General features: G+C 40.4%; 1 long non-coding RNA gene across 1 annotated transcript; it reads right to left on the reverse strand.

The window, feature by feature from the left end:
* Nucleotides 1-203: 203 nt before the first annotated feature.
* On the reverse strand, nt 204-22,514 carry LOC129711439 (uncharacterized). Its single transcript, XR_008725845.1, has 3 exons — nt 22,122-22,514; nt 14,271-14,446; nt 204-2,979 (listed from the first exon to the last, which is right to left on the reverse strand). It is a non-coding gene; the product is annotated as an uncharacterized LOC129711439 (long non-coding RNA).
* Nucleotides 22,515-24,490: the final 1,976 nt, after the last annotated feature.

Genomic DNA, 24,490 nt, shown 5'->3' on the forward strand with positions numbered 1-24,490 from the left:
GAGTCAGAGTGGACCGCTATCTGCAGAGCCAAAAGAGATGGGGGAGATATTGAACAATTTATTTTCTTCGGTATTCATCAAGGTGAAGGATATTGAATTATGTGAGGTAAGGGAAACTAGTAGAGTAGCTGTGGAAACTATGAGATTCAAAGGAGAGGAAATACTGACACTTTTGAAAAATATAAAAATGGATAAGAGTAAACCTAGCAATTATAGACCTGTTAGTTTGACATAAGTGGTGGGCAAATTAATGCAAAGGATACTTAGAGATAATATATATAAGCATCTGGATAAACAGGGTCTGATTAGGAACAGTCAACATGGATTTGTGCCTGGAAGGTCATGTTTGACTAAACTTCTTGAATTTTTTGAATAGGTTACTCAGGAAATTGATGAGGGTAAAGCAGTGGATGTTGTATAAATGGACTTCAGTAAGGCCTTTGACAAGGTTCCTCACAGAAGGTTGGTTAAGAAGGTTCAATTGTTGGGTATTAATGGTGGAGTAGCAAGATGGATTCAACAGTGGCTGAATGGGAGATGCCAGAGAGTAATGGTGGATGGTTGTTTGGCAGGTTGGGATCTGTGTTGGGTCCACTGTTGTTTGCCATGTACATCAATGATCTGGATGATGGTGTGGTAAATTGGATTAATAAGTATGCAGATGATACTAAGATAGGTGGGGTTGTGGATAATTAAGTAGATTTTCAAAGTCTACAGAGAGATTTATGCCAGTTGGAAGAGTGGGCTGAAAGATGGCAGATGGAGCTGATAAGTGTGAGGTGCTACATCTTGGCAGGACAAATCAAAATAGGAAGTACATGGTAAATGGTAGGGAATTGAAGAATGCAGGTGAACAGAGGGATCTTGGAATAACTGTGCACAGTTCCCTGAAAGTGGAATCTCATGTAGATAGGGTGGTAAAGAAAGCTTTTGGTGTGCTGGCCTTTATAAATCAGAGCATTGAGTATAGAAGTTGGGATGTAATGTTAAAATTGTACAAGGCATTGGTGAGGCCAATTCTGGAGTATGGTGTACAATTTTGGTCGCCTCATTATAGGAAGGATGTCAACAAAATAGAGAGCGTACAGAGGAGATTTACTAGAATGTTGCCTGGGTTTCAGCAACTAAGTTACAGAGAAAGGTTGAACAAGTTAAGGCTTTATTCTTTGGAGCGCAGAAGGTTAAGGGGGGACTTGATAGAGGTATTTAAAATGATGAGAGGGATAGACAGAGTTGATGTGGAAAAGCTTTTCCCACTGAGAGTAGGGAAGATTCAAACACGGGGACATGACTTGAGAATTAAGGGATAGAAGTTTAGCGGTAACGTGAGGGGGAACTTCTTTACTCAGAGAGTGGTGGCTGTGTGGAATGAGCTTCCAGTGAAGGTGGTGGAGGCAGGTTCGTTTTTATCATTTAAAAATAAATTGGATAGTTATATGGACGGGAAAGGAATGGAGGGTTATGGTCTGAGCGCAGGTATATGGGACTAGGGGAGAATATGTGTTCGGCACGGACTAGAAGGGTCGAGATGGCCTGTTTCCGTGTTGTAATTGTTATATGGTTATATGGTTATAACACAGTCTTCTCTTGGGCACCTTTCTATTGTGGACCATTTGGCTTAGAAATGTACCTTGCAAGTTATTTTGTAGAAATTGTTAAAATGAGAGATTTAGGTCAAATTGTGGAACATTTGACAACAATCACTCACCATTGACACATTCAAAGTATTTGTGAGTTCAAAGAAGACAAGTTTTTGGTGAAGGTGCTGTTCTCTGCATTTTACTTGATCAAGTTACTCAGAGAAGATCTTGTCCATTGTACTTTTTGATGGATGGAATCCACTCTGTAATTCAAAGAGCACCTCTTCAGATGCTCAGATTGAATGGTTGAGGATGACCCTTGTAATGGGTGGAGGAGAGGAGATGGTCCACATCATATTTGTCTCCAGTCTTGAAGATGGTCATGATCATGACATCATTGAGGCCCTTTGCTATGCTCCCATGTTAATAGAGTTTTCACTTATTTATTGGCTCAAAGAATGTGGATGATGTCGGTAACACTGACATCTATTGCCCATCATTAATTGCCCCCAGAATTGAACACACTGTTAAAAATGAACCACTTTGATGGATCTAGATTTAAGATAGTGCAGTCCAATATTTATCCTTGATCTGGTTCTTCTCATATTGGTTTTTCATGTGAGTTTGCTGCTTACAAAATTATTCCCATTTTCAATCTTGGCAATAGTGTTTACATTTTAAGGCACTGAACATTAAGAAGGCCACTACAAAATGTAGGTCTTCTATCTCTAAATGTGTTTATGACAGTTCTTGTGGTTAAAGCCATCTTGAAGAAAATGGCCACACAAGGCAGCACTTAATCCACATTAAATCCCCAATTTACACTTCACACGTTTAACGTTGAAGCAAAGCTGAAACTGGTTCACACCTCCAGGAAGCCTCACCGCTGTTAAGTATGTGTTCCAGTGCCAAATGTACACAGAGTGAAACAGCGGAGACATGAGGAGCTCAAACAAAGGTGCTTTATACAACAGACGTAAGAAACTGCAGAAGCTGAAAGCTTTGTGTGTTGCTTTATTCAACAGCTCATCACAGAGAGTCTCTCACAATCCTCGACAAAACATTGTTGCAACTCAGACAGCAGTTAGGCACCTGACACTACCCTTAAAGCGATGACAGTCTTAAAATAACAATCATTGTTCAAACCAGCATTGTAAATTCTGCAGCCACTCATATGTGCTGCTGGTTCTGGGCCTGATTCTGGATTCAGTCATACTTAAAGCAAAATTACTTTGAATAAAAAGTGTGCATATGTTAAAATTAAAAAGAAAAGAAAAATAACAAAATGGTAGGTGCAGTACAACTAAGCAAGGTGATGAAGGCACAAGAGACTGCGGATGCTGATAATTTTGTGCAAAAAAAAAAAATTGGTGCTTCAACTCATCAGGTCAGTCAGAATCTGTGGAGAGAAATAAACAAATTATGTCTTAGGTCAGGGCTGTTCTTCAAGACTGATGATACTCTACTTTGGGGGATAAATCACACTTGCTTGAGTTCACATTGGATATAACACATCTCTGGCTTGACGCAAAACCACATTTTTGAAGATCTCCTTCTTCCATCGTTGGTCTCTAAATTTTAAATGCAATTTGTTCATAACTGCTAGGAGCAGAATTAGACCATTCGGCCCATATTCTTCTCCGCTATTCAATCATGGCTGATCTATCTTTCCCTCTAAACCCCATTCTTCTGCCTTCTCCCCATAACCCCTGACACCCTTACCAATCAAGAATCTGTGATTATGCTCTGTACACATTGAAAATGACCAATCCAGGAAAACTTTCCACATGTCTTTCTTCTCATTACAGTGCTTCCTGCATAATGTTTACAAATTCACATAGGATAGTATGGTTCTTTACTTACATTCATTGTACTCCAAAAGTTCCAGCTCAAGACTAATATATACAATATAACCTGTATGGATAAATAGCAAACTGCACAACTCTGATCTATCTGACAATTGCTTCTGCAGTACAGTCACACTTGTATAGCTAAAGGTAAAAATGATTTTACTAAAATCATTGCAAAGAAAAAAAAAAATGTGACATTAGCTCCAAGTACATTTTAACAGTGTTTATACTTCAGAAGAAATCCATTGTCTGTACAATGCTCTGGGACAGCCTGAGGCTGTGAACAGCTCTATGTAAATTTATCCTTTCTTTCTTTGTAAGAACATTTGCCATTCAGATATATTTTGTCACATATTTTATAAAACAATTTTAGAAATCAGCCAAAATGAATGAGTGTTTATTGTACTCATGCAAATGTGACCTTTAACCTTTTGAGTGCCTCAGTTATATTTTTACATCACAATGAAGGTGGCTGGCAAGACTTTGCATTGTAAGTTAATTTGGATGCTTTAGTTAAGTATATTCTGTGAAGTGTATCTTTAAAAAAATATATCCCTTGTTTGGCATGGGCAGAAAGCCCTTTTTTTGCATATGCATTGTGGCAGAAAACTTGTTTATTTTGAAAACTGGATGAATGACATTTTCTCACAAATAAAAGAGCCAGTGATTGACAATATAATGAACGCAAGGGTTTTCTATATATTTTAATGAGCAGATGAGTTAAAATGTCAGCATGAAAAATAACGTGATTCTCAAGGAAGCAGATTGTATACTTGCATTTGCTGTTAAGTAAAGGAGTTTCCATATCCTACAATGGAATCTCCCTTGCCCTCTATCTACTTGCATATGTGTCTCTCTATACTTTTGCTAAGTTGCTGAAAAAGTAATGAGCCTTGACTTAATTTTCCTTCAGAATTTCAGTCCCTTTATCCTCACCGTTTCCCATAGGATAAAGTATGCTCTTAGGTCATTTAAAAGCTGTGCTGATAGATGGAAAGGGGAGGTGATCCATGCAGTTTGGCTTTTGAGTTTCCTCTTCTTAGAGAACTGTTGGATAGATTCCAAGATCTTTCAACACTGTCAATTTCCCTTGATCAGGTCCATAGGATAAGCCAACATGACGATGTGCAGGTCTCCAGCCACGGCTTCCTATCTGTTTATTTTGTCACTTCACAAATACTAAACGTTGACCTTCCCATGCCACCTTTTTTTGTATGGTCTTTACCTCAGGATGACATGTTCTGACTGCATATTTCAAGAAAGAGAGAAAAAAACATGGCCCAGGTAGACAGACAGCTCCATTAGTTCATTAGCCTAATATGAGCTGAAAGGTCTTTGTTGTGAGCTGGGGATAGGAAGGGACTTGGGGACTGAAAGAAGACATTTTGCTGGCAAGCTTGTTGAGATTTGATTGCCTTTGTTGTGATAATCTGAAATTAATTTGCACTTGAACCTATCTTTCTTCTGGGCTCAATTTGAACTGTGCTATAAATATTCACCTTGCATGAAGTCGAGCAGAGATGTTGATATGGCAGGACTGAATATTTCAATTCCCAGGATACGTTAAGCCTTTTTCTCACTTTTCTCATGGAGTAATGAAACAAAAAGCCCCAGCGCTTTGGCTTAAGGGAAGGGTATTTGCCTGAGGGGAAGCTGTAAGAAATGGTGTATCACTACTCATTTACTCATGTACAACCTCAGTAGGTCATCTCTTTAACTGATGTTTAACTTGTGCTGATAATAGCATTAAGTATTATGAAATTTATGAAAATAAGTTGTAATAAGCTTGCTATTTTTTCATAATGCCTGATGCTTAATAGCAGAATTATATTTCAATAAGGATTGAAAGATGATTTAAACTTCCAATGTTCAAAAATGCATTATATTTTTTCAGTGAATGAATTGTGATTTTTTAAAATTCTGTTCTTTAGGATTAAACCCAGATTAATGTACTGATTTAGAAAATCATGCATATGCTGACCAATGCTAGCCATGGCCATGAACAGGTTTTGTGTCAAACAATTGTGGATTAAAGTCACACTGGGGGCTGTTGGAGCACGTGATCTAGGATGACTTGAAGCCAGTGCCCAAGGTCCTTGTTCGAATGAAGCTCATTGTGCATACAATGTTCATGGTAATGATAAATACAATATATTCAACAAGTGCAAAACAACAGAATAGTCAAAGATTGTAGTGCAATCTGAAGTATTCCCAAAAAGGTAGGAAAATGCAATAATGCAATATCCTAACAAGGTGGAGCTAAGGGGAAGAGTTGGTGCAGCTCCTCCAGGAAGGGGGTCTGAAAAAAGTGATTGGTTCAAGAGTCTGATAGCAGTGGGGAAGAAGCTATTCTTAAGTCTGGAAGCCTGGGTTTTCATGCTCCTATATTTTCTCCCAGAAGGTAGAAGAGAGAAAATGGAATGGTTAGGGCGGCAGGCATCTTTGATGGTACTTCCAACATTCTTAATGCAACACATCGTGAAGGGGAAGATAGACACAAAATGCTGGGGTAACTCAGCGGGACAGGCAGCATCACTGGAGAGAAGGAATGGGTAACGTTTTGGATCGGGACCCTTCATCAGACTCTTCGGGTCTGAAGAAGGATCTCGACCAGAAATGTCACTCATTCCTTCTCCCCAGAGATGCTGCCTGTCCCGCTGAGTTACTCCAGCATTTTGTATCTATCTTTGGTTTAATCAGCATCTGCAGTACCTTCCTACACATTGTGAAGGTGAACTGATCTAGGATTGCAAGCCCATAATTCCCTGAGCATGGCAACAAAAGTAGACACAGTGGTATAGAAGGCATGTGGCATGTTAGCCTTCATCGGTAAGGGCATTGAGTATGTCAAATTACGTGCTACATTTAAAGTATTGGAGAGGGACATCACCATTACAAGAAAGATGTAGACGCTTTGGAGACGACGCAGAAGAGGTGTGCAGGGAACAGATGGTAGAGTGGGAAAATATAGAATTAAGGTGAATGGGTGATCAGTAGTCAGTGTGGACTTGGTGGGTCAGAGAGCTTGTTTCCACGGGGTTTCTCTAAAACTTAAACTCCAACCCACTGACCAAGGATTGCATGTTTTAGATATTGTTAAGGGCAATGAGTGCAGTGTAAAAACTGTCACTCACAGAGATATACATGATCTTTGCAGCAGTATAATAGGTAAAATTGTTGTAAATTGTAATCAAAATATGTTCATGTGATTTTTTTTTGGAGACTAACACTTTTGAAATTTGCAGACCTTAATTTATCTGTATTCTTTGCCCTTATAATAATAAAACTCTGATCTTGGATATGGACGTGTGTGTGTGCGTGTGCATCTATGTGTTTATTTGTTTGTGTGCAATCACATCTACTCGAAGAAACGACGCGCTAACGGTGAAACTGTTACATATTCTGGTAGAGATTTATCCCGTGAAATCAAAAATTGCCTTACCTGAAAATTGAATGCATTATTTCTTGTTATTTGTGAAAATTTTCACAAATCTCAAATAACTTAGGAAATAAACGGGATGGTCTCGCTGATGACGTCACAATGGATCTGACTGCCTGCCCCTGCTCATGCTGTGAGTGACGTCACCCCTGGTTTGTCTTCTGTACTTCGACTTTTTTTAATTTGTCACTTAGTGTTTTTAAACTGCTGCTCAGGTCGTGCTGTACACTCCGCTGGGCGCCTTGAAGTTCTAGAACATGGCGGCGGCCGTTATTGCCGTGCGGGCATGGGTGAGTGTGCAGGCAGCACGATGGGAAGGTGGCCGTGGTGGTCATTACTCCCTCTGGTAGAGGCCGTCTATGGAGACCTGCGATTCCTCCATCGATCGCTGGGACTCAGGGAATCGTGACGCCTTTTCCTCGCTGGTGATCCCAATCCCACCTGGCGATCTCTGGCCGTCACGGGTGATGACCTCCTCTCCGTCTCCCCCACCCGATCATCTGTCATACGGGTGGGTGGAGTTCCCCTCGCGGAAGCCACGATTGGACGGCCCTCCACTGCTTTTGACTGTCCACCTGCTCGCAGCAGCAGGGCCGCCTGCTCAAAAGACGGCGCAAATAGGAACCCCAGCTCATAAAGGTAGCAAGCTCCCCTGCCTCTCTGTCCCTCTCTGTCCCTCTCTGTCCCTCTCTGTGTCCCTCTCTGTGTCCCTCTCTGTCCCTCTTTGTGCCTCTGTGTCCCTCTGCATGACACTGTGTCCCTCTCTGTCCCTCTCTGTGCCTCTCTGTCCCTCTCTGTGTCCCTCTCTGTCCCTCTTTGTGCCTCTGTGTCCCTCTGCATGCCTCTGTGTCCCTCTGTGTCCCTCTGTGTGCCTCTGTGTGCCTCTCTGTGCCTCTGTGTCCTTCTCTGTGCCTCTATGTCCCTCTTTGTGCCTCTGTGTCCCTCTCTGTCCCTCTTTGTGCCTCTGTGTCCCTCTGCATGACACTGTGTCCCTCTGTGTCCCTCTCTATGCCTCAGTGTCCTTCTCTGTGCTTCTGTGTCCCTCTCTATCTATCCCCCTCCCTCTCTAGCTGCTCCTGCGAGTTGGGGGCTATGCATGTGGATATGGCGGGGATGGGGTAAAAGGAGTGAATTAATAATATTAATATAATATCAATGGGGGTGTTAGTGTGTGTGTGTGAGAGGTTGGTTAGTGTTTGTGTGACACGGCAGGCCGGCCCCCTCCCCTCGCAACCGCACATTGAGGGGACGGGACCCAACGGGTCCCACTTGGTCTAGTAAATTATAGAAGTATCATTTTGCAGAATTTCATCTTTTTTTTAACACGCAGAAGGGCGTTGATAACATGAGTTGTCTGTTTGTGCATTTTAACTTACATGGTAAATGTCATGACAAAGTCACAAATGCATTTCTCAGTTTCAAGCTGTCAACTCCAGCAATGTGTGTACACTTACAGATCTGGAGCAGAAGAATCCCTTTTTAGTGAAATCTTGATTGTCACCTGATTGCTGGGGTTTGACTTTGACTGGCTGAGTAAGCATTCCTAATGTGTTGCCCGAGGAGACAGGAAGAATGCAGCAAGGTATCGTAAACACCAGCCCAGCTCTCTCCCAACTTTTGTGCTCAAGAAGCAAATCTAAAGCAAATTATGAAACTGATTGATTGCAAATGGACGAATCATTTTGCAAAATGAGTAGTAAATGCCAAGGTATTTAAAATCAGGTAGGCTTTGATGAAGTGATCTTCCCAGGTTAGTTGAATTGTTGAAGACATCACGGGAGATTTTCTATTATGTTATAATTAGGTTCTCCTTTCTTTATTTCATCGCAGGATAGAGAAATGACTGACATTCCATGTTGCCTGGGGAGGGGAGCGGGATTCTTGAACTACTACTGCCTCTAGGTTGCAGAGACAATGCCCCATGGTGCTGCTAGATCCTGTCCCAGTGGAGATAACAGGACACAGATAAATGGAGATCAGGATAGTTGATTTTCAGAAATGATTCACTCCTATGCATCTACAGCCTATACATGTATAAATGTTGAAGGCATTAAGCTTGAGCGCCAAAGAAGACGCCATGATATTTTTTTAAATGGTATTTTCTGTAATTAGTCATTACAAAAGCCAGTGGTGGGGTATTATCAAACCAATCCTGTTGTTTTTGTATGGTGTTGAGCCTCTTGAGTGTTTTACTCTTTGAAGCTGATATTGTGTTTCTGGCTCAATGAAGTGCCCTGAGGTGAATGCAGACAGTTGATCCAGTTTGGATATTTTAATATGTAGGAAGGAACTGCAGATTTAAATGAAAATGAACTGCAAATTTAAACTGCTGGTTTAAACCAAAGATAGACTCAAAAAGCTGGAGAAACTCAACAGGACAGGCAGCATCTCTGGAGAGAAGGAATGGGTGATGTTTCTGAAGAAGTGTCTCAACCCAAAACATCACCCATTCCTTCTATCCAGAGATACTGCCTGTCCCGCTGAGTTACTCCAGCTTTTCGTGTCTATCTTTGGATATTTTAATACATTAGTGCACAAAAAAATAATCAATAAATCATAATTTTGTTGTCATCATTACTATGAATAATATTTTTGAACTCTGATCTCTGTTATTGCAGTGTTAGCTAATTTACACTGAATTGTGCATGGGGTGCAACTGTTGTTGTGGAGGATCTGGAAGGAAAATGGGACAAATTCTTCCCAAATTTATCTGCATTCAGAAATTTGTCTCCATTCCATGACAACACGCAAGCTATGATTCCAATTATGTCTGCTACAATCCCGAGCCAAAAATGTACCATCATTCCCAAATGGTGGGAATTACTAGCACATGATCGGGCAGCACGGTGGTGCAGCAGTAGAGTTGCTGCTTTACAGCGCTTACAGCACAAAGACTTGGATTCAATTCTGACTACGGGCGCTTGTCTGTACGTTCTCCCCATGACCGAGCGAGTTATCTCCGAGATCTTTGGTTTCCTCCTACACTCCAATGATGTACAGGTTTGTAGGTAAATTGGCTTGGTATAATCGTAAATTGTCCCTAGTGTGTGTAGGGTAGGGCTAGTGTGCAGTTGCTTATTCTACCGGTGGAGGAACTCAATGGGTAAGACTGCATCTGTACAGGGAACAGAGAAGCAACATTTCTGTCGAGACCTTTCATAAGATCATAAAAGATAGGAGTAGAATTAGGCCAGTCAGCCCAACAATTCAATCATGGCTGATCTATCTCTCCCTCTTCACCCCATTCTTCTGCCTTCTACCCATAACCTCTGACATCGGTACTAATCAAGAATCTATCTCTGTCTTAAATATACCCACTGACTTTGCCTCCACAGCCTTCTGTGGCAAAGAATTCCACAGATTCTCCACCCTCTGACTGAAGAAATTCTCCTCACCTCCTTCCTAAAAGAATGTATTTTAATTCTGAGGCTATGACCTCTAGTCCTAGACTCTCCCACTCGTGGAACCATCCTCTCCACATCCACTCTATCCGAGCCTTACACTATTCTTTACATTTCAATGAGGTCCCCCATCATTCTCCTAAACTCCAGCGAGTACAGGCCCAGTGCCGTCAAACGCTCATCATAGGTTAACCTACTCATTCCTGGGATCATTCTTGTAAACTTCATCTCCAGAGTCAGCACATCCTTCATCAAATATGGTGCCCAAAACTGCTCACGATATTCCAAAAGTGGCCTGACTAGGGCCTTACAGAGACTCAGCTCTACATCCCTTATTTTGTATAAAAGCCCTCTCAAAATGAATGCTGGCATTGTGTTTGCTTTATTTACTACTGATTCGACTTGCAGATTAACCTTTTGAGAATCCTGCACCAGCACTCCCAGGTCCCTTTGCACCTCTGATTTCTGGATTCTCTCCCCATTTAGAAAATAATCTACACCTTTATTCCTACTACCAAAATGCATGCCACCACTCACACAATATTCCATCACTCATCCATAGCCCACAACTGCGCAGGCGCGGCTGACTCACGGTTTTCTGGACTCACTCACTCATGGCTTTCTGGACACTCACTCACGGCGTTCTGGACACTCACTCACGGACTCACGGCTTTCTGGTCACAAGCTCACTGACACGGCTTTCTGGACTCACTCACAGCTTTTTGGATATTCACTCACTGACTCACGGCTTTCTGGACACTCACTCACCGAGATTGGTCTTCTCTCCTGTCAGTCGCCAGGACGGCAACACCCCTTCAGGCACCCAACACTCACTCACTGACTCACGCTGCTTTCTGGACACACGCTGCTTTCTGGACACTCACTCATAGAATCACGGCTTTCTGCACACTCACTCACTGACTCACAGTTTTCTGGACAATCACTCGACGACTTACAGCTTTCTGAAAACTCACTCAACGACTCATGGCTTTCGGGACACTCACTCATGGCTCTCTGGACACTCACGTCTGGACGCGCACTCATGGCTTTCTGGACTCTCACACACGGCTTTCTGGACTCAGCCCGGCCTCCGGGGCTTTATTCTCCTCACCCCGGTGATTAACATCGGGTGCCAGAAGGGGCGTTGCCATCCTGGTGACAGTCAGGAGAGAAGACCAATCTGCTAATTTTAAGATTTTGTAAACTTTCATAACTTTTGTAATATTCCAACGATCGGAACAAAATTTGATGTGCTTGGAGCACACGGTAGGAGGGTGGGGAGAGGGGGGTGGGATGATGGTTGTGGGGGGGAGGAGTGTGAGTGGGAGTGGGGACGTTTGCTTGTGGGAGGGGGAGGGGTGTGTTTGGGAGGAGGGGGAGGAATGTGTGGGGAGGGTGGTTTGTGGGGCAGGGGCTTTTGGGGGCGGCTTCTGGATGTGCTCATGGACTCAGCCCCGCCTCCGGGGATTTTTTTCTCCAGCGGGTGCCGGAAGGGGCGTTACCTTCATCGTGACTGACATGCGGGAAGACCAATCTGCTGATCTCATGATTTTTTAAACCTTCATATTTTTTGTAATCTTCCACTGATCGGAACAAAACCTTGTGGCCTGGAGCAGAGGAGAATGATGAGTAAGGTGGCAACAAATCCTAGCAATATACAGTACCGTTTTTGTGCAAATTTAAAAACAATGCAGACCGGAAGTTGTCAAGATGAGAGTTTTAGTAATAGTAATGATGAATGCAAATAACAGAATGGTGTAATGATTATAGTACAATCTCAAGTTGTGTAAAAAACACCAAGGTATGGTAACGGAATAACCAAATAAGGTAGAGTTAAGAGTATGGGGCAACATGTCTGGGAAGTGGCTGCATATTAGGTGATTAGTTCAGGAGTCTGATACCAGTGAGAAATAAGCTGGTTTTGTGTGGATGTCCAGCCTTTGAAGTTCCTGGATGATTTCCCAATAGATAGTAAAGAGATAAACGAATGACTGGCATTCCTGAAGATAGTTCCGGTTTTCCTGATCCAATGTGATGTGAAAATAGACTGTAAGCATCTGGATTCAATTTGGTCAAAGTGGCATTTATGTTTTAATAGTAAGTCGACAAAAAATGCTGGAAAAACTCAGCGGGTGAGGTAGCATCTATGGAGAAAAGGAGTAGGCGACGTTTCGGGTCGAGACTTCAGATTGATGTTTTAATAGTTTTATGTTTTATGTTTTAATAGTTCAACATTATAAATATGTATGTGACAACTTGTGTAGGCAATATAATATTTATATGTTAGAGTTTCAAACAAAGATTTTAAATCCTATTATTTAAAAAAATTACATCAATAAACTAAACTTTGACTTGAAATGCTGCTACACTTTAGCAGAGTATCTCTGCATTGCTTTCTCTGTGAATTAAAATTATTAAAATTGGTATGTTCTCATGACTAAACAAATGCATGCGCTTGACGGTAATTTATGTTTCCCCCTGACTATGCAGTGTACTTATTTCACTACTTTCCTCTACTAGTTTCTGTTCTTCCATTTGCTTCATCTTCTTTATCTTGACTCATTCAATCACATTGTGTGCATTATAGGCACTGACAAGAGGACCTGGCCCATGCATTCCCCAAGACAAGATTTTCCAAAGAAAATATCCAAAAGCTGTTTCTCTAATGATAACATCTTCTGATCTCATTATTGATTAGGTGCCTTGGGTGCTTCATGTTTCCTGAAAGTTTGATATGGGATGGCAGAGGTGACAACGGATAGGTATTTGGTCGAATAAGGTGAGCCTGAAGTGCTTGGCAGCACTGTTTGAAGCAAACATGCCTTAATCTCTTCCCTTATCTTGAAACTGGTTTGAACCCTCCCAGGCAATTCCTATTCACGGCATTGATTTTTATCACTTAGTGTGCCTCTCTGAAGGATTACATTTTTTTTAAGGATAAAGCAGTGCAGGTCTTTCTCAATTGCAGAAAATGAAGTGAAATCTGTAATGTTATGAAGTTGTAAGTATTGTTTGGTTTTAGAATCAAATTAGATGTAATTGGTTTCTTCTTTTAGGAAGAAACAAATTGGTGATTTATGCAATGGAGTAAAAATGAAAGGTGGATAATGTTTTTCATATGAGTTTTACAAGGCTAAGCTGTTAAAAAAAAAAAATTTCTTAACTTACCAAACTTAACACGGAGACAGAATTAGAAAATTATTATATGGTACAATAAAAATGCATCTTTTGCTTTCACATTAAACCAAACCAAATCCATATGAAGGCAGTGCAGACTCCCAGGTAACAAATAAACTTTAGATAGTATTTTGTGTCTGGCCAGTTACGAATAATTATTTCTGACTGTAGCAAGAACATATATGTATGCAGCCATTTGATTGGCACATACGCTTGCACTTATACAAACACTGAAAAATAGTGAAAAAAATCATTATTAAATGCTTTTTTAATCTGTAATGGGCTTGTCCCACGTAGACGACTTTTTAAGTGACTGCAGGAGACTATGCAGTCGCCACATGGTTGCCACATGTTTGCGGGTGGTTGCCGAGAAGTTGCCTTCATGGTCGTGAGGAATTCCCACATTATGAGAACTAGTTGCGGCCTCATTATGGGCGACGCAAATCTTTCAACATGTTGAAAAATTAGAGGCGACCACAATGAAGCCGCGTTGGAGAGTAGCGAGAATTCCCGTGCTGTAGGTGGGTCACCAGGAGGACCTAGTGGGTTGCCAGGAGGTCGAAGGTTCTCATAGGCTTTCGTAGGTTGTAACCAGTGCTGACTGGTGAATTTCATTGGCTCATTGTGGGAAAAAAAATGTAAACAGTAGTTTTCAGAACCAAGGATAACCGACCGGTAATGTTACTGTTCGCCGAACTTCACAGCCGTGTATCTATGGCTTCTTAAAAGTTGTCTCCACTCCTTCTCCCTCATTCTCCCCCCTTCTACCCCTCTCCCAAAGGACTTTCCCTACACTGCGCTTAGCCGGCTTAATTACACCAACCTTCCTGTTCATTGCGTTGTGTGTCTGTATCACCTTGGCTTTGCATCATGTGGATTTCATTCAGACAGTGCTTCCCCCACTTGCCCTGTCCCCCGCTTGCATAACGAGCTGGTGAAGGAAGCGATGTGTGTATGTGTTCCACTCTGACAGTCACCGGCAGTCGCTTGAATAATCGCCTAAGTATGACAGGCCCATTAGTAAATAGATTAATGCAACAAAACAATAAAATGTTATCCCTTTAGCTGAAAAGTGACAATTATGTCACCTGTTAAAACCTTTAATAAACATTCGGAAAGAAAAATATTACAGTTAGATATTGAACCTTCAAGATCAAAGAGGGTTCATCCTTTCAAAATGTAGAAATATAATTCTCAGCCATCCTGAATACAGAATTTATAAGTGGAGAGGGCAGAAGGTTGGTAGCTGAGAGTGTTGCACCCCCAGCAAGTTTAATTCAGTTCCATAATTGGGAGTTGAACATCGAGTTATTTTCCATCATATGGAGAACCTGTGCCTGCTTTTATAATTGAACATATTCTTGATCTTCTTTTCATCCTGAAACATTGTTCTTTTTTAGTGTCCGAACTAGGGAACAACCACATAATGGAGATGGCCTTCAAGTTAATGCTTGACTACTTAATTGCTTCTACTTCAATTGAAGCATTGGCTGTAATCCATGGTGTTTCATAGACACATACAATGTTATATGTTTAGTCATGTTATGATGCAAATTGGCTGGTTTACCAGATAACCTAGTGAAGTTTGTAGATGCTTAAAAACTGCTCCTGGAATTAAAGATGAATTCCAATATCGGGGGACCTCATTGTAACGTACAGAATAGTGAAAGGCTTGGATAGAGTGGATGTAGAGAGGATGTTTCCACTAGTGGGAGAGTCTAGGACTAGAGGTCATAGCCTCATAATTAAAAGATGTTCTTTTAGGAAGATGAGGTGGAATTTCTTTAGTTGGAGGGTGGTGAATCTGTGGAATTCTTTACCACAGAAAGCTGTGGAGGCAAAGTCAGTGGATATATTGAAGTCAGAGGTAGATAGATTCTTGATTAGTATGGGTATCAGAGGTTATGGGGAGAAGGCAGGAGAATGGGGTTAGAAGGGAGAGATAGATCAGCCATGATTGAATGGTGGAGTAGACCTGATGGGCCGAATGGCCTAATTCTGCTCCTATCACTTATGATCTTATGATTATATATACAATAAGAAGTTACAGTAGTAAAACAAATGTTTTGTTCTTGTTACCTTTCAAAATAATACTGCATGTAATCATTTCAACTTTCAACTTTCAACTTTCCTCACATAGACTGGGAAACACATTTGGTAAATGGGCTGGATGGTTTGGAGTTTGTAAAATGTGTGCAGGATAGTTTTTGCAACAATACATAGAGGTACCTACTAGAGGAGGGGCAGTGTTGGACCTCCTGTTAGGAAATGAGACAGGACAGGTGGCGGAGGTATGCGTTGGGGAGCACTTCGGGTCCAGTGATCACAATACCATTAGTTTCAATATAATTATGGAGAGGGTCAGAACTGGACCTAGGGTTGAGATTTTTGATTGGAGAAAGGCTAACTTTGAAGAGATGTGAAATGATTTAAAAGGAGTGAACTGGGACATTTTGTTTTATGGGAAGGATGTAGAAGAGAAATGGAGGACATTTAAAGGGGACATTTTAAGAGTACAGAATCTTTATGTTCCAGTTCAGTTGAAAGGAAACATTAAAAATTAGAAAGTGCCCTGGTTTTCAAGGGAAATTGGACATCTTGTTCGGAAAAAGAGGGAGATCTACAATAATTATAGGCAGCATGAAGTAAATGAGGTGCTTGTGGAGTATAAGGAATGTAAAAAGAACCTTAAGAAAGAAATTAGAAAAGCTAAAAGAAGATATGAGGTTGCTTTGGCAAGTAAGGTGAAAGTAAATCCAAAGGGTTTCTACAGCTATATTAATAGCAAAAGGATAACGTGGGATAAAATTGGTCCATTGGAGAGACATAGTGGACAGCTATCTGCAGAGCCAAAAGAGATGGGGGAGATATTTAACAATTTCTTTTCTTCGGTATTCACCAAGGAGAAGGATATTGAATTATGTGAGGTAAGGGAAACTAGTAGAGTAGCTATGGATACTATGGGTTTCAAAGTAAAAGAAGTACTGACACTTTTGAGAAATATAAAAGTGGATAAGTCTCCAGGTCCTGACAAGATATTCCCTAGGACATTGAGGGAAGTTAGTGTAGAAATAGCCGGGGCTATGACAGAAATATTTCAAATGTCATTAGAAACGGGAATAGTCCCCGAGGATTGGCGTACTGCGCATGTTGTTCCATTGTTTAAAAAGGGTTCTAAGAGTAAACCTAGCAATTATAGGCCTGTTAGTTTGACTTCAGTGGTGGGCAAATTAATGGAAAAGATACTTAGAGATAATATATATAAGCATCTGGATAAACAGGGTCTGATTAGGAACAGTCAGCATGGATTTGTGCCTGGAAGGTCATGTTTGACTAATCTTCTTGATTTTTTTGAAGAGGTTACTAGGGAAATTGACGAGGGTAAAGCAGTGGATGTTGTCTATATGGATTTAGTAAGGCCTTTGACAAGGTTCCTCATGGAAGGTTTGTTAAGAAGGTTCAACTGTTGGGTATAAATGCAGGAGTAGCAAGATGGATTCAACAGTGGTTGAATGGGAGAAGCCAGAGGGTAATGGTGGATGGTTGTTTGTCGGGTTGGAGGCAGGTGACTAGTGGGGTGCCTCAGGGATTGGTGTTGGGTCCTTTGTTGTTGGTCATGTACATCAATGATCTGGATGAAGGTGTGGTAAATTGGATTAGTAAGTATGCAGATGATACCAAGATAGTGGGTGTTGTGGATAATGAAGAGTGATTTAGGCCATTTGGAAGAATGGGCTGAAAGATGGCAGATGGAGTTTAATGCTGATAAATGTGAGGCGCTGCACCTTGGTAGGACAAATCAAAATAGGATGTACATGGTAAATGGTAGGGAATTGAAGAATACAGTTGAACAGAGGGATCTGGGAATAACCGTGCATAGTTCCTTGAAGGTGGAATCTCATATAGAGATAGGGTGGTAAAGAAAGCTTTTGGTATGCTAGCCTTTATAAATCAGAGCATTGAGTATAGAAGCTGGGATGTAATGTTAAAATTGTACAAGGCATTGGTGAGACCAAATCTGGAGTATGGTGTACAATTTTGGTCGCCCAATTATAGGAAGGATGTCAACAAAATAGAGAGAGTACAGAGGAGATTTACTAGAATGTTGCCAGTTTCAACAACTAAGTTACAGAGAAAGGTTGAATGTTAGGTCTTTATTCTCTGGAGCACAGAAGGTTAAGGGGGGACTTGATAGAGGTCTTTAAAATGATGAGAGGGATAGACAGAGTTGATGTGGATCAGCTTTTTCCTTTGAGAATAGGGAAGATTCGAACAAGAGGACATGACTTCAGAATTAAGGGACAGAAGTTTAGGGGTAACATGAGGGGAACTTCTTTACTCAGAGAGTGGTAGCGGTGTGGAATGAGCTTCCAGTGGAAGTGGTGGAGGCAGGTTCATTGGTATCAATTAAAAATAAATTGGATAGGCATATGGATGAGAAGGGAGTGGAGGGTTATGGTATGCGTGCAGGCAGGTGGGACTAAGGGAAAAAAGTTGTTCGGCATGGACTTGTAGGGCCGAGATGGCCTGTTTCCGTGCTGTAATTGTTATATGTTATATGGTTATGTAATGGCCTTTTTAGATCAAACCCTGTAACTTCAAATGTTCTTTAGTAAATTCTGCTGACTATTTATTATCATTGGTTAATGCCAACCCCAACACCGAGGATCAATTGTCTACAGATAGCGATCATGGGTTTGTTGCAGCCAGATGGAATAAATAATAACTGATCAAACACATTGGACTCTATAAAATTAATTTGTTACCTGAACATCAGCACTGCTATTATGAAGATTGTGGTTGGTTCTATAGAAAACCACATGCTGATTATATAAGGTTACACAGAAAAGCTGGAGAAACTCAGCGGGTGCAGCAGCATCTATGGAGCGAAGGAAATAGGCAACGTTTCGGGCCGAAACCCTTCTTCAGACTGATCAGGGTGGGTGGGGACAAGAAAGGGAAAAGGAGGAGTAGCCGGAAGGCTGGAGGACTGATTATATAATATACTTTATAACAATTTTATGGTTTTACCTTGAAAGAAAGCTTTGTGAATGACTGCAGAATAAATTCTACACCCTGCAGTATCAGTGCAGCAATGATGGAGAAAGAGAATGTTTGGGTGGGAGATGAGGTGCCACTTAAGGGTGCTGTATTGGTAGTTGAACAATGAACTTTCCTTTATGTTCATGGAGCTGCACCTATGCTGGCAACAATGAGTATTCCATCATAATCTTGATGTTACAAGTAATAGTAGTAGGTTTCCAGGATACTGATGCTGAAAGACTTGAGAATGATAACCAAAACACAAAGTGCTGAAGCATCTCAGCAGCCAGGCAGCATCTGTGGAGGGAATGGACAGGCGACGTTTTGGGTTGGGGCCCTGCTTTAGTCCAAAGTATTGACTGTCCATTTCCTCCACAGATGCTGTCTGAACTGCTGAGTTCCTCCAGCAATGTATACTTTGCTCAAGATTTTAGCATCTACAGTTTCTCCTATCTCCATTTAATAATTTATACAATTATCTGAACAATACTGCAGGTGACTTCTTTGTAGACCTTTGTCAATCCTGTCTTTTCACTTTAGAACATAGAACAGTACAGCACGGGAACAGGCCCTTCTGCCTGTTTGTGCTAAACATCTTGGCAAGAAAGACTAATTTCATCCACCTGCAAATGATCCATGTCCCATATCCATATGATATTGAAAACGCTTTTAAATGCCACCATCATATTTGCTTCCACCAACATCCCTGGCAGATCATTCTAGGCACCCACCACTCTCTGTGTAAAATACCTACCCCACACTTTGGCTGAATAATTTGTTGGGATTTCTCCATCAATTTTATTTTTCTTACTTGCAGGTGGCACCAGCATAACTCCTTATTGTCATTTCATTCTAAACGTTATATTAATCATCAGATTTGTTTTTTTTTTTCTAATAGATATTTAATCAACATTCAGATAATTTTTTATTCACTAATGAGTGGATGTCTTTACCCATAGATATTATAGCATGCTACATTATGCACAAAAGGGAGAAGATATTGATTATTTTTGGCGGTCAATTTTATGTTCTATCATTTTGTTTGAGTGCTTAATTATAATGAAATAAAAGTACACAACTTGACACGCACTGTTGAGATCTTACTAAACAGTCTCCACAGGTTCCTGGGTATGTATTGGCTGCTGTTTATCAATGGAGCCCCCCACCAGCCATGGACAATTCATTAGTATTTAAATATATGTTAATTAGACTAAGAAGAGATTAGAGATTGTTGAATCTAATATACTTATTGCATTAACTCACAACAGGTCAGTTTGATAAGGGAAAAAAATAATTTTTCCACTTCAGGAACTTGACTGATCAAAGCATGAAAGGTTTAAGTTGCTCGTTCAGAATGACTGGATTATGGTTCCACATTGTTCAGCAGCAAATAAAATGACCGAGTTAATTGAGTGTGCAATCAATGATGAGTAGCTTGCAGGAAATTCACATGAAGTTTCAAGTGTACTCCCATGGAGTCATTTGCCCACAAATTGCATGGCAGCTCAATTGTGTCAATTTTGAAGAAAAAATACACCAAAGGAAACTCAGAGAATGATTATGTTCAAGGTCCATCTTTTCCCTTCAGTGCAGTGATTCACTGAGAAAGAGAGGAGTTCAGATGTGCACAGTCAACTGGGTATCATGGCCACCATATGGCACTTCTGGGATTTCATTCACACACATCGCCAGACACTAGTGAGACCAGCTTTCATATCACTTAAATGTGCCCTGTCAGCACAGAAATCTCTTCCTCAGTTCCTTTCTTGTTTAACTAATGTAATATCCAGTTCTCTGTAAGATTCCCACCTCCCCACAATATAATGATTTCCATCCTACTAACCTCTGCTCCCCCACCCAAAACTCAGCTTGTGACCTTCTCATGATAACAACCATGTCAGTTTGACATCCACTAATCACTCCTCCATCCCCACCCAGTTTACTGTCATGTGGTGTGATCCACAATCCAGGACATTCAACTTTATCCCTGCCCCCTTCCCCATCAAATTCTCCAGCAACTTGCCACATTGTGCTTTTTTTGCAGTCTATTACCCACCTGCTCTATCTTTCAGTAAACTAATAATCACTAAACTAATAAACAAATCAATAAACTAAACTCAACTCGGTTCTACCCTCACCATCACATTGACCTTCACCGTTTTCTATTCTTCAAATGGTTTAATTCTCAGACTCTTATCTGCAACCCATCCCGTTTCAAATTAATCTGATTTCTTGGAATTCTATGGAATTTTCCAGCAATCGAACTTTTGACAAAATATTCACTGAACACAATGATTAAACAGATGTTCATTTCTAATGCAATGTTTCTTTAAATTCTAAGAGGAAATGTAATAACTTACTTTTCATAAATATGATGTTCTAGAGTGATTTCATGTAAGAATGCATTAGCAATTTTGTGAAGGAAATAGCCCTAAAATGGATTAAATTATTTTGGTCAATGTGTAAATTTTCCTTCCGGGTGATGTGATGCAATATTTTAGTTTTACATATTGCAGGGGTGTCATGTGCAGTGCACACACAACTGCTGTATGCTCATCTAAGCCCTCAGAAATAGGTCTGCTATAAATTATGTTTTGAAATAGGGCTCTCCTTTTCAGCTGATATTTATTCTATAAGCGATTTTCCTTTTAGAACTCTATGTTTTTCTCTAGAAGACGTAAGACTGCTATTCAAGACATTTTGCTAACATATTGGAACTCCCAGTAATTTATTTAATCACCATTGACAACAGTTGGGTTCAGGGACAGACTGTCTCCACTGAAAGACTACTATGTCATTCTCAAGGGAAAAGGTGAGGGGGTGCTGAAAGAAGAGTAACATGGAACACTGGAAATATCCCAATTTTCCCCGTGTTCCTAAATTATTCTTATAATTAAAGAAAAAACTTGGAATTTATATTACTGATCAAGCAGACTGAATAAATCATATCATGCAGAAGGCAAATATCAATGAAAGCCTAACAGAAACTGTAGATGCTGGAAATCTAAAGGAAAAACAGACAGTTCCAGAAATATTCTACAAATTAGACCGCTTATGTGGGAAAAGAGAGTTAGTGTTTCAGGTCAAGGACCCTTTTTCAGTCCATTAATATTAATATTATCAAAATATTAATATCTGGCTTAAAATGAAGGTGAACTAAGGAATAATTTATGTGCTACCTTGTGATTTGTCTGTTAATATTTGTCAGGATGAGAAAATCTTTCATGACTCCAAAACAATCCCATAACAAGCACATGTGCACACAATTTTAACGTTGTTAGATTTAATGAATGCATTCTTATTTAACATAATATTTATTATTCAAACTTAATCAGAAACAATTATTTACATATCTAATTATTTCCAGATGAAATCTATTTGCCTTGTAATGAAGAATAGCCGCAACACCGTTATTACTGTGTGTTAGAGCAAATGATTAAGGCATTTCTTTCAGTGATAGTGATGATATGTTTTCATGTTGTAACAAGGCTACGGAGCAAGGAGATGCCACAACTGTAGATTTTCTTGGTTAGTATGGATTTGCTGTCACTAAGTAGGCCTCTTTGACATGACAGAAATTGTTCTGTGCTCAGCAGGAACAGAAGGCTTGCGGGGGTTAAGTGTTGCTTACCTCCTAGCTTGCCACAGTTTTCTTCGTACTCATACAGAGACAAGGCACTGGTACAGCCATCAGAGTACTGATGACATGATGGATTAATCCAGTCACTGTCAGTACAGTCAGAATTGGACTGCTGCTGATACGTGGGCCTGTTGCTTTGCCCTGAATGAAATCAGACTTCTTGTTATCTTAAAGAGACAGACACCATACTTTTTGTAGTCTGCTTTGATCGTGCTTTGAAAAAATGCTACAGGATTATCAGGTTTCCATGGCTTGTTTCAGATAGCACGACTTCCTAATAAATACACAATTATTTTGTGCAAATGGGCAATCGTGAGCTTTGAATGCTTTGTTTGAAGCAGCATTTGTTTCACAATTTCAGAAATTTCTGGTAAAGTGCAGGAATAAATAGGAAGCCTTTTCCCAATTGAAATAAAAATAGTATTTTTGGGCATAAGATCAAGAAAACACCATTTAATTATATCAACATGAAAAAGAATGTTAGCATATATGAGCTAATATATAATATATAAATATTTTACTCACCTAAATGTTTTCTCTATATTACAAGCATATTTGTGACACTCATGTCTGAAATCCACACAGAATTCCAATTTCAGTGGTAGGTGAATGAAAATCACCCTTTTCCCAAGCCATTATTACAGTATTTCTGGGTTGTATTGTGCTGTTCTGAATCTAGGATTGAGCATTTCTCAAGTAGAATTTTGCTTCTGGAGGGGATTTTTTTCTAAGTTCGGCTCATGTACAGTGGATTAGTTTCTATCGTAATCCTCATCAGGATTTAGTGAGAAATTATGTTATATTGACTTAAAGCACATCTGCACTGGTCACTAACAAAACTGAGTCATAGATTCATGTAGAACTAATACAGGCCTCACAGTTCCAGCAACCCTATACACCTCCTAGCATACCCATTGCAGCTCAGCTCAGTAGGCACACTCTAGGTTATGCTCTTACTTGCTCTGCTATGGGCACCCACCGCCCACCATGACATGGGCTCTCATCTATCTCACAACCAACATCTGAATGTCTCCCACATCCCCACCCAGCAATCCTCCAAACCAACTCATTCCCAGCACTGATCACTTGATATGAGCTCTCCTAACCACTGATCTACTGGCTCGTAAACTCCTGTACCCATTGTCCTCCCTTGACAAGTAGTTAAAGACACCACTGTAACTGATCACAGGGAGAGATGCCCATCATTCTTCCCTTTTTCAACACATCTGCAATCCTGATCTGTCTTCTCCAGAACATTCAATCTCTAATTCCGGTCAATGAAAAAACTGAATTCCTTTTCATGTTCTGCAGTGACATTGCTGGGAAGAAACACTTTCTAAGATCATTTGAATGGCACCTTAGTCCTTAAGCCCTGAATGCCACTAAAATTATCATCAAAATATTTGTAAACAAAATGATCTTTGGGATACCTAGCAGTGTCACATTAGCTGAAGTCTGCAGATTCTGAGGAAATTCCAAGCAATTTTGAATTTAAAATTTAGAAGTCTGAATTAATTTGGTTTCAATCGAGATTGAGAGCAAGTTCTACAGACCAGTTACAAAAAGCATCCCCTCACTCGTTAAAGTTTACACTAGGTAGAATATAACGGTAATTCTATCTGAAGCCTTAATTAAGCAGGTCCCATGCGGTGCACTCGACTGCCTGGGAAAATGTTACACTTAATTCAGGAACTTTATTTATGTAAGGAGAGAGACAATATTCATGTCAGCTCTTACCAAGTATTAGAACTTAACTGCCTTTCAGGAAACCAGCCAGTAAAGCAAGCATGTTCTGTCGTCACTGGGCAGGGACTGATGGAAGATCAAACAAGGTAAATTGGTTCTTGCTTGCCCTCCAATGCATCTATGGTTACACATCTGGAACTCAAACTTGTACCAAAACAGATCCCATATGTGAAAGTTGGTTTAAATGAAAAGCAGCAGTCAAAGTGTTTCCACTTCCACGGCAATACCACTGAGACTGCCTGTTCCTGCAGAGACATTATTGAACCTACAAAATAAAAATGTGGCCTGCGACATCTATGTCTGTTCTGATGTATTTTACTAATAACTTCTGCAGAAGTACGTTGAAGTTACACTAATTTTGAAGCAAATTGCTGCTTTATGTTAAAGACTGGCCTTGGTTTAAGAACAAAGTTTCAGGGATGGATGTGGAATATTTGATACACATGGAGTCATGTTTCCAGTCATTCTTATCAATCTATATTTATTTACAGTGCCTGTTCTGCTGGATGTCAGGACTGAGGCCTGTACCTCAAAGTTATGGGCATGCAGTTATATCCCATTTGATTTCATAAGCTCCTGAAGTTGAGAAAAAATTCAACACTCCTTGTAAAATG

The sequence above is a fragment of the Leucoraja erinacea genome, chromosome 2, assembly GCF_028641065.1.
Source record: "Leucoraja erinacea ecotype New England chromosome 2, Leri_hhj_1, whole genome shotgun sequence".
NCBI lineage: Eukaryota > Metazoa > Chordata > Chondrichthyes > Rajiformes > Rajidae > Leucoraja > Leucoraja erinaceus.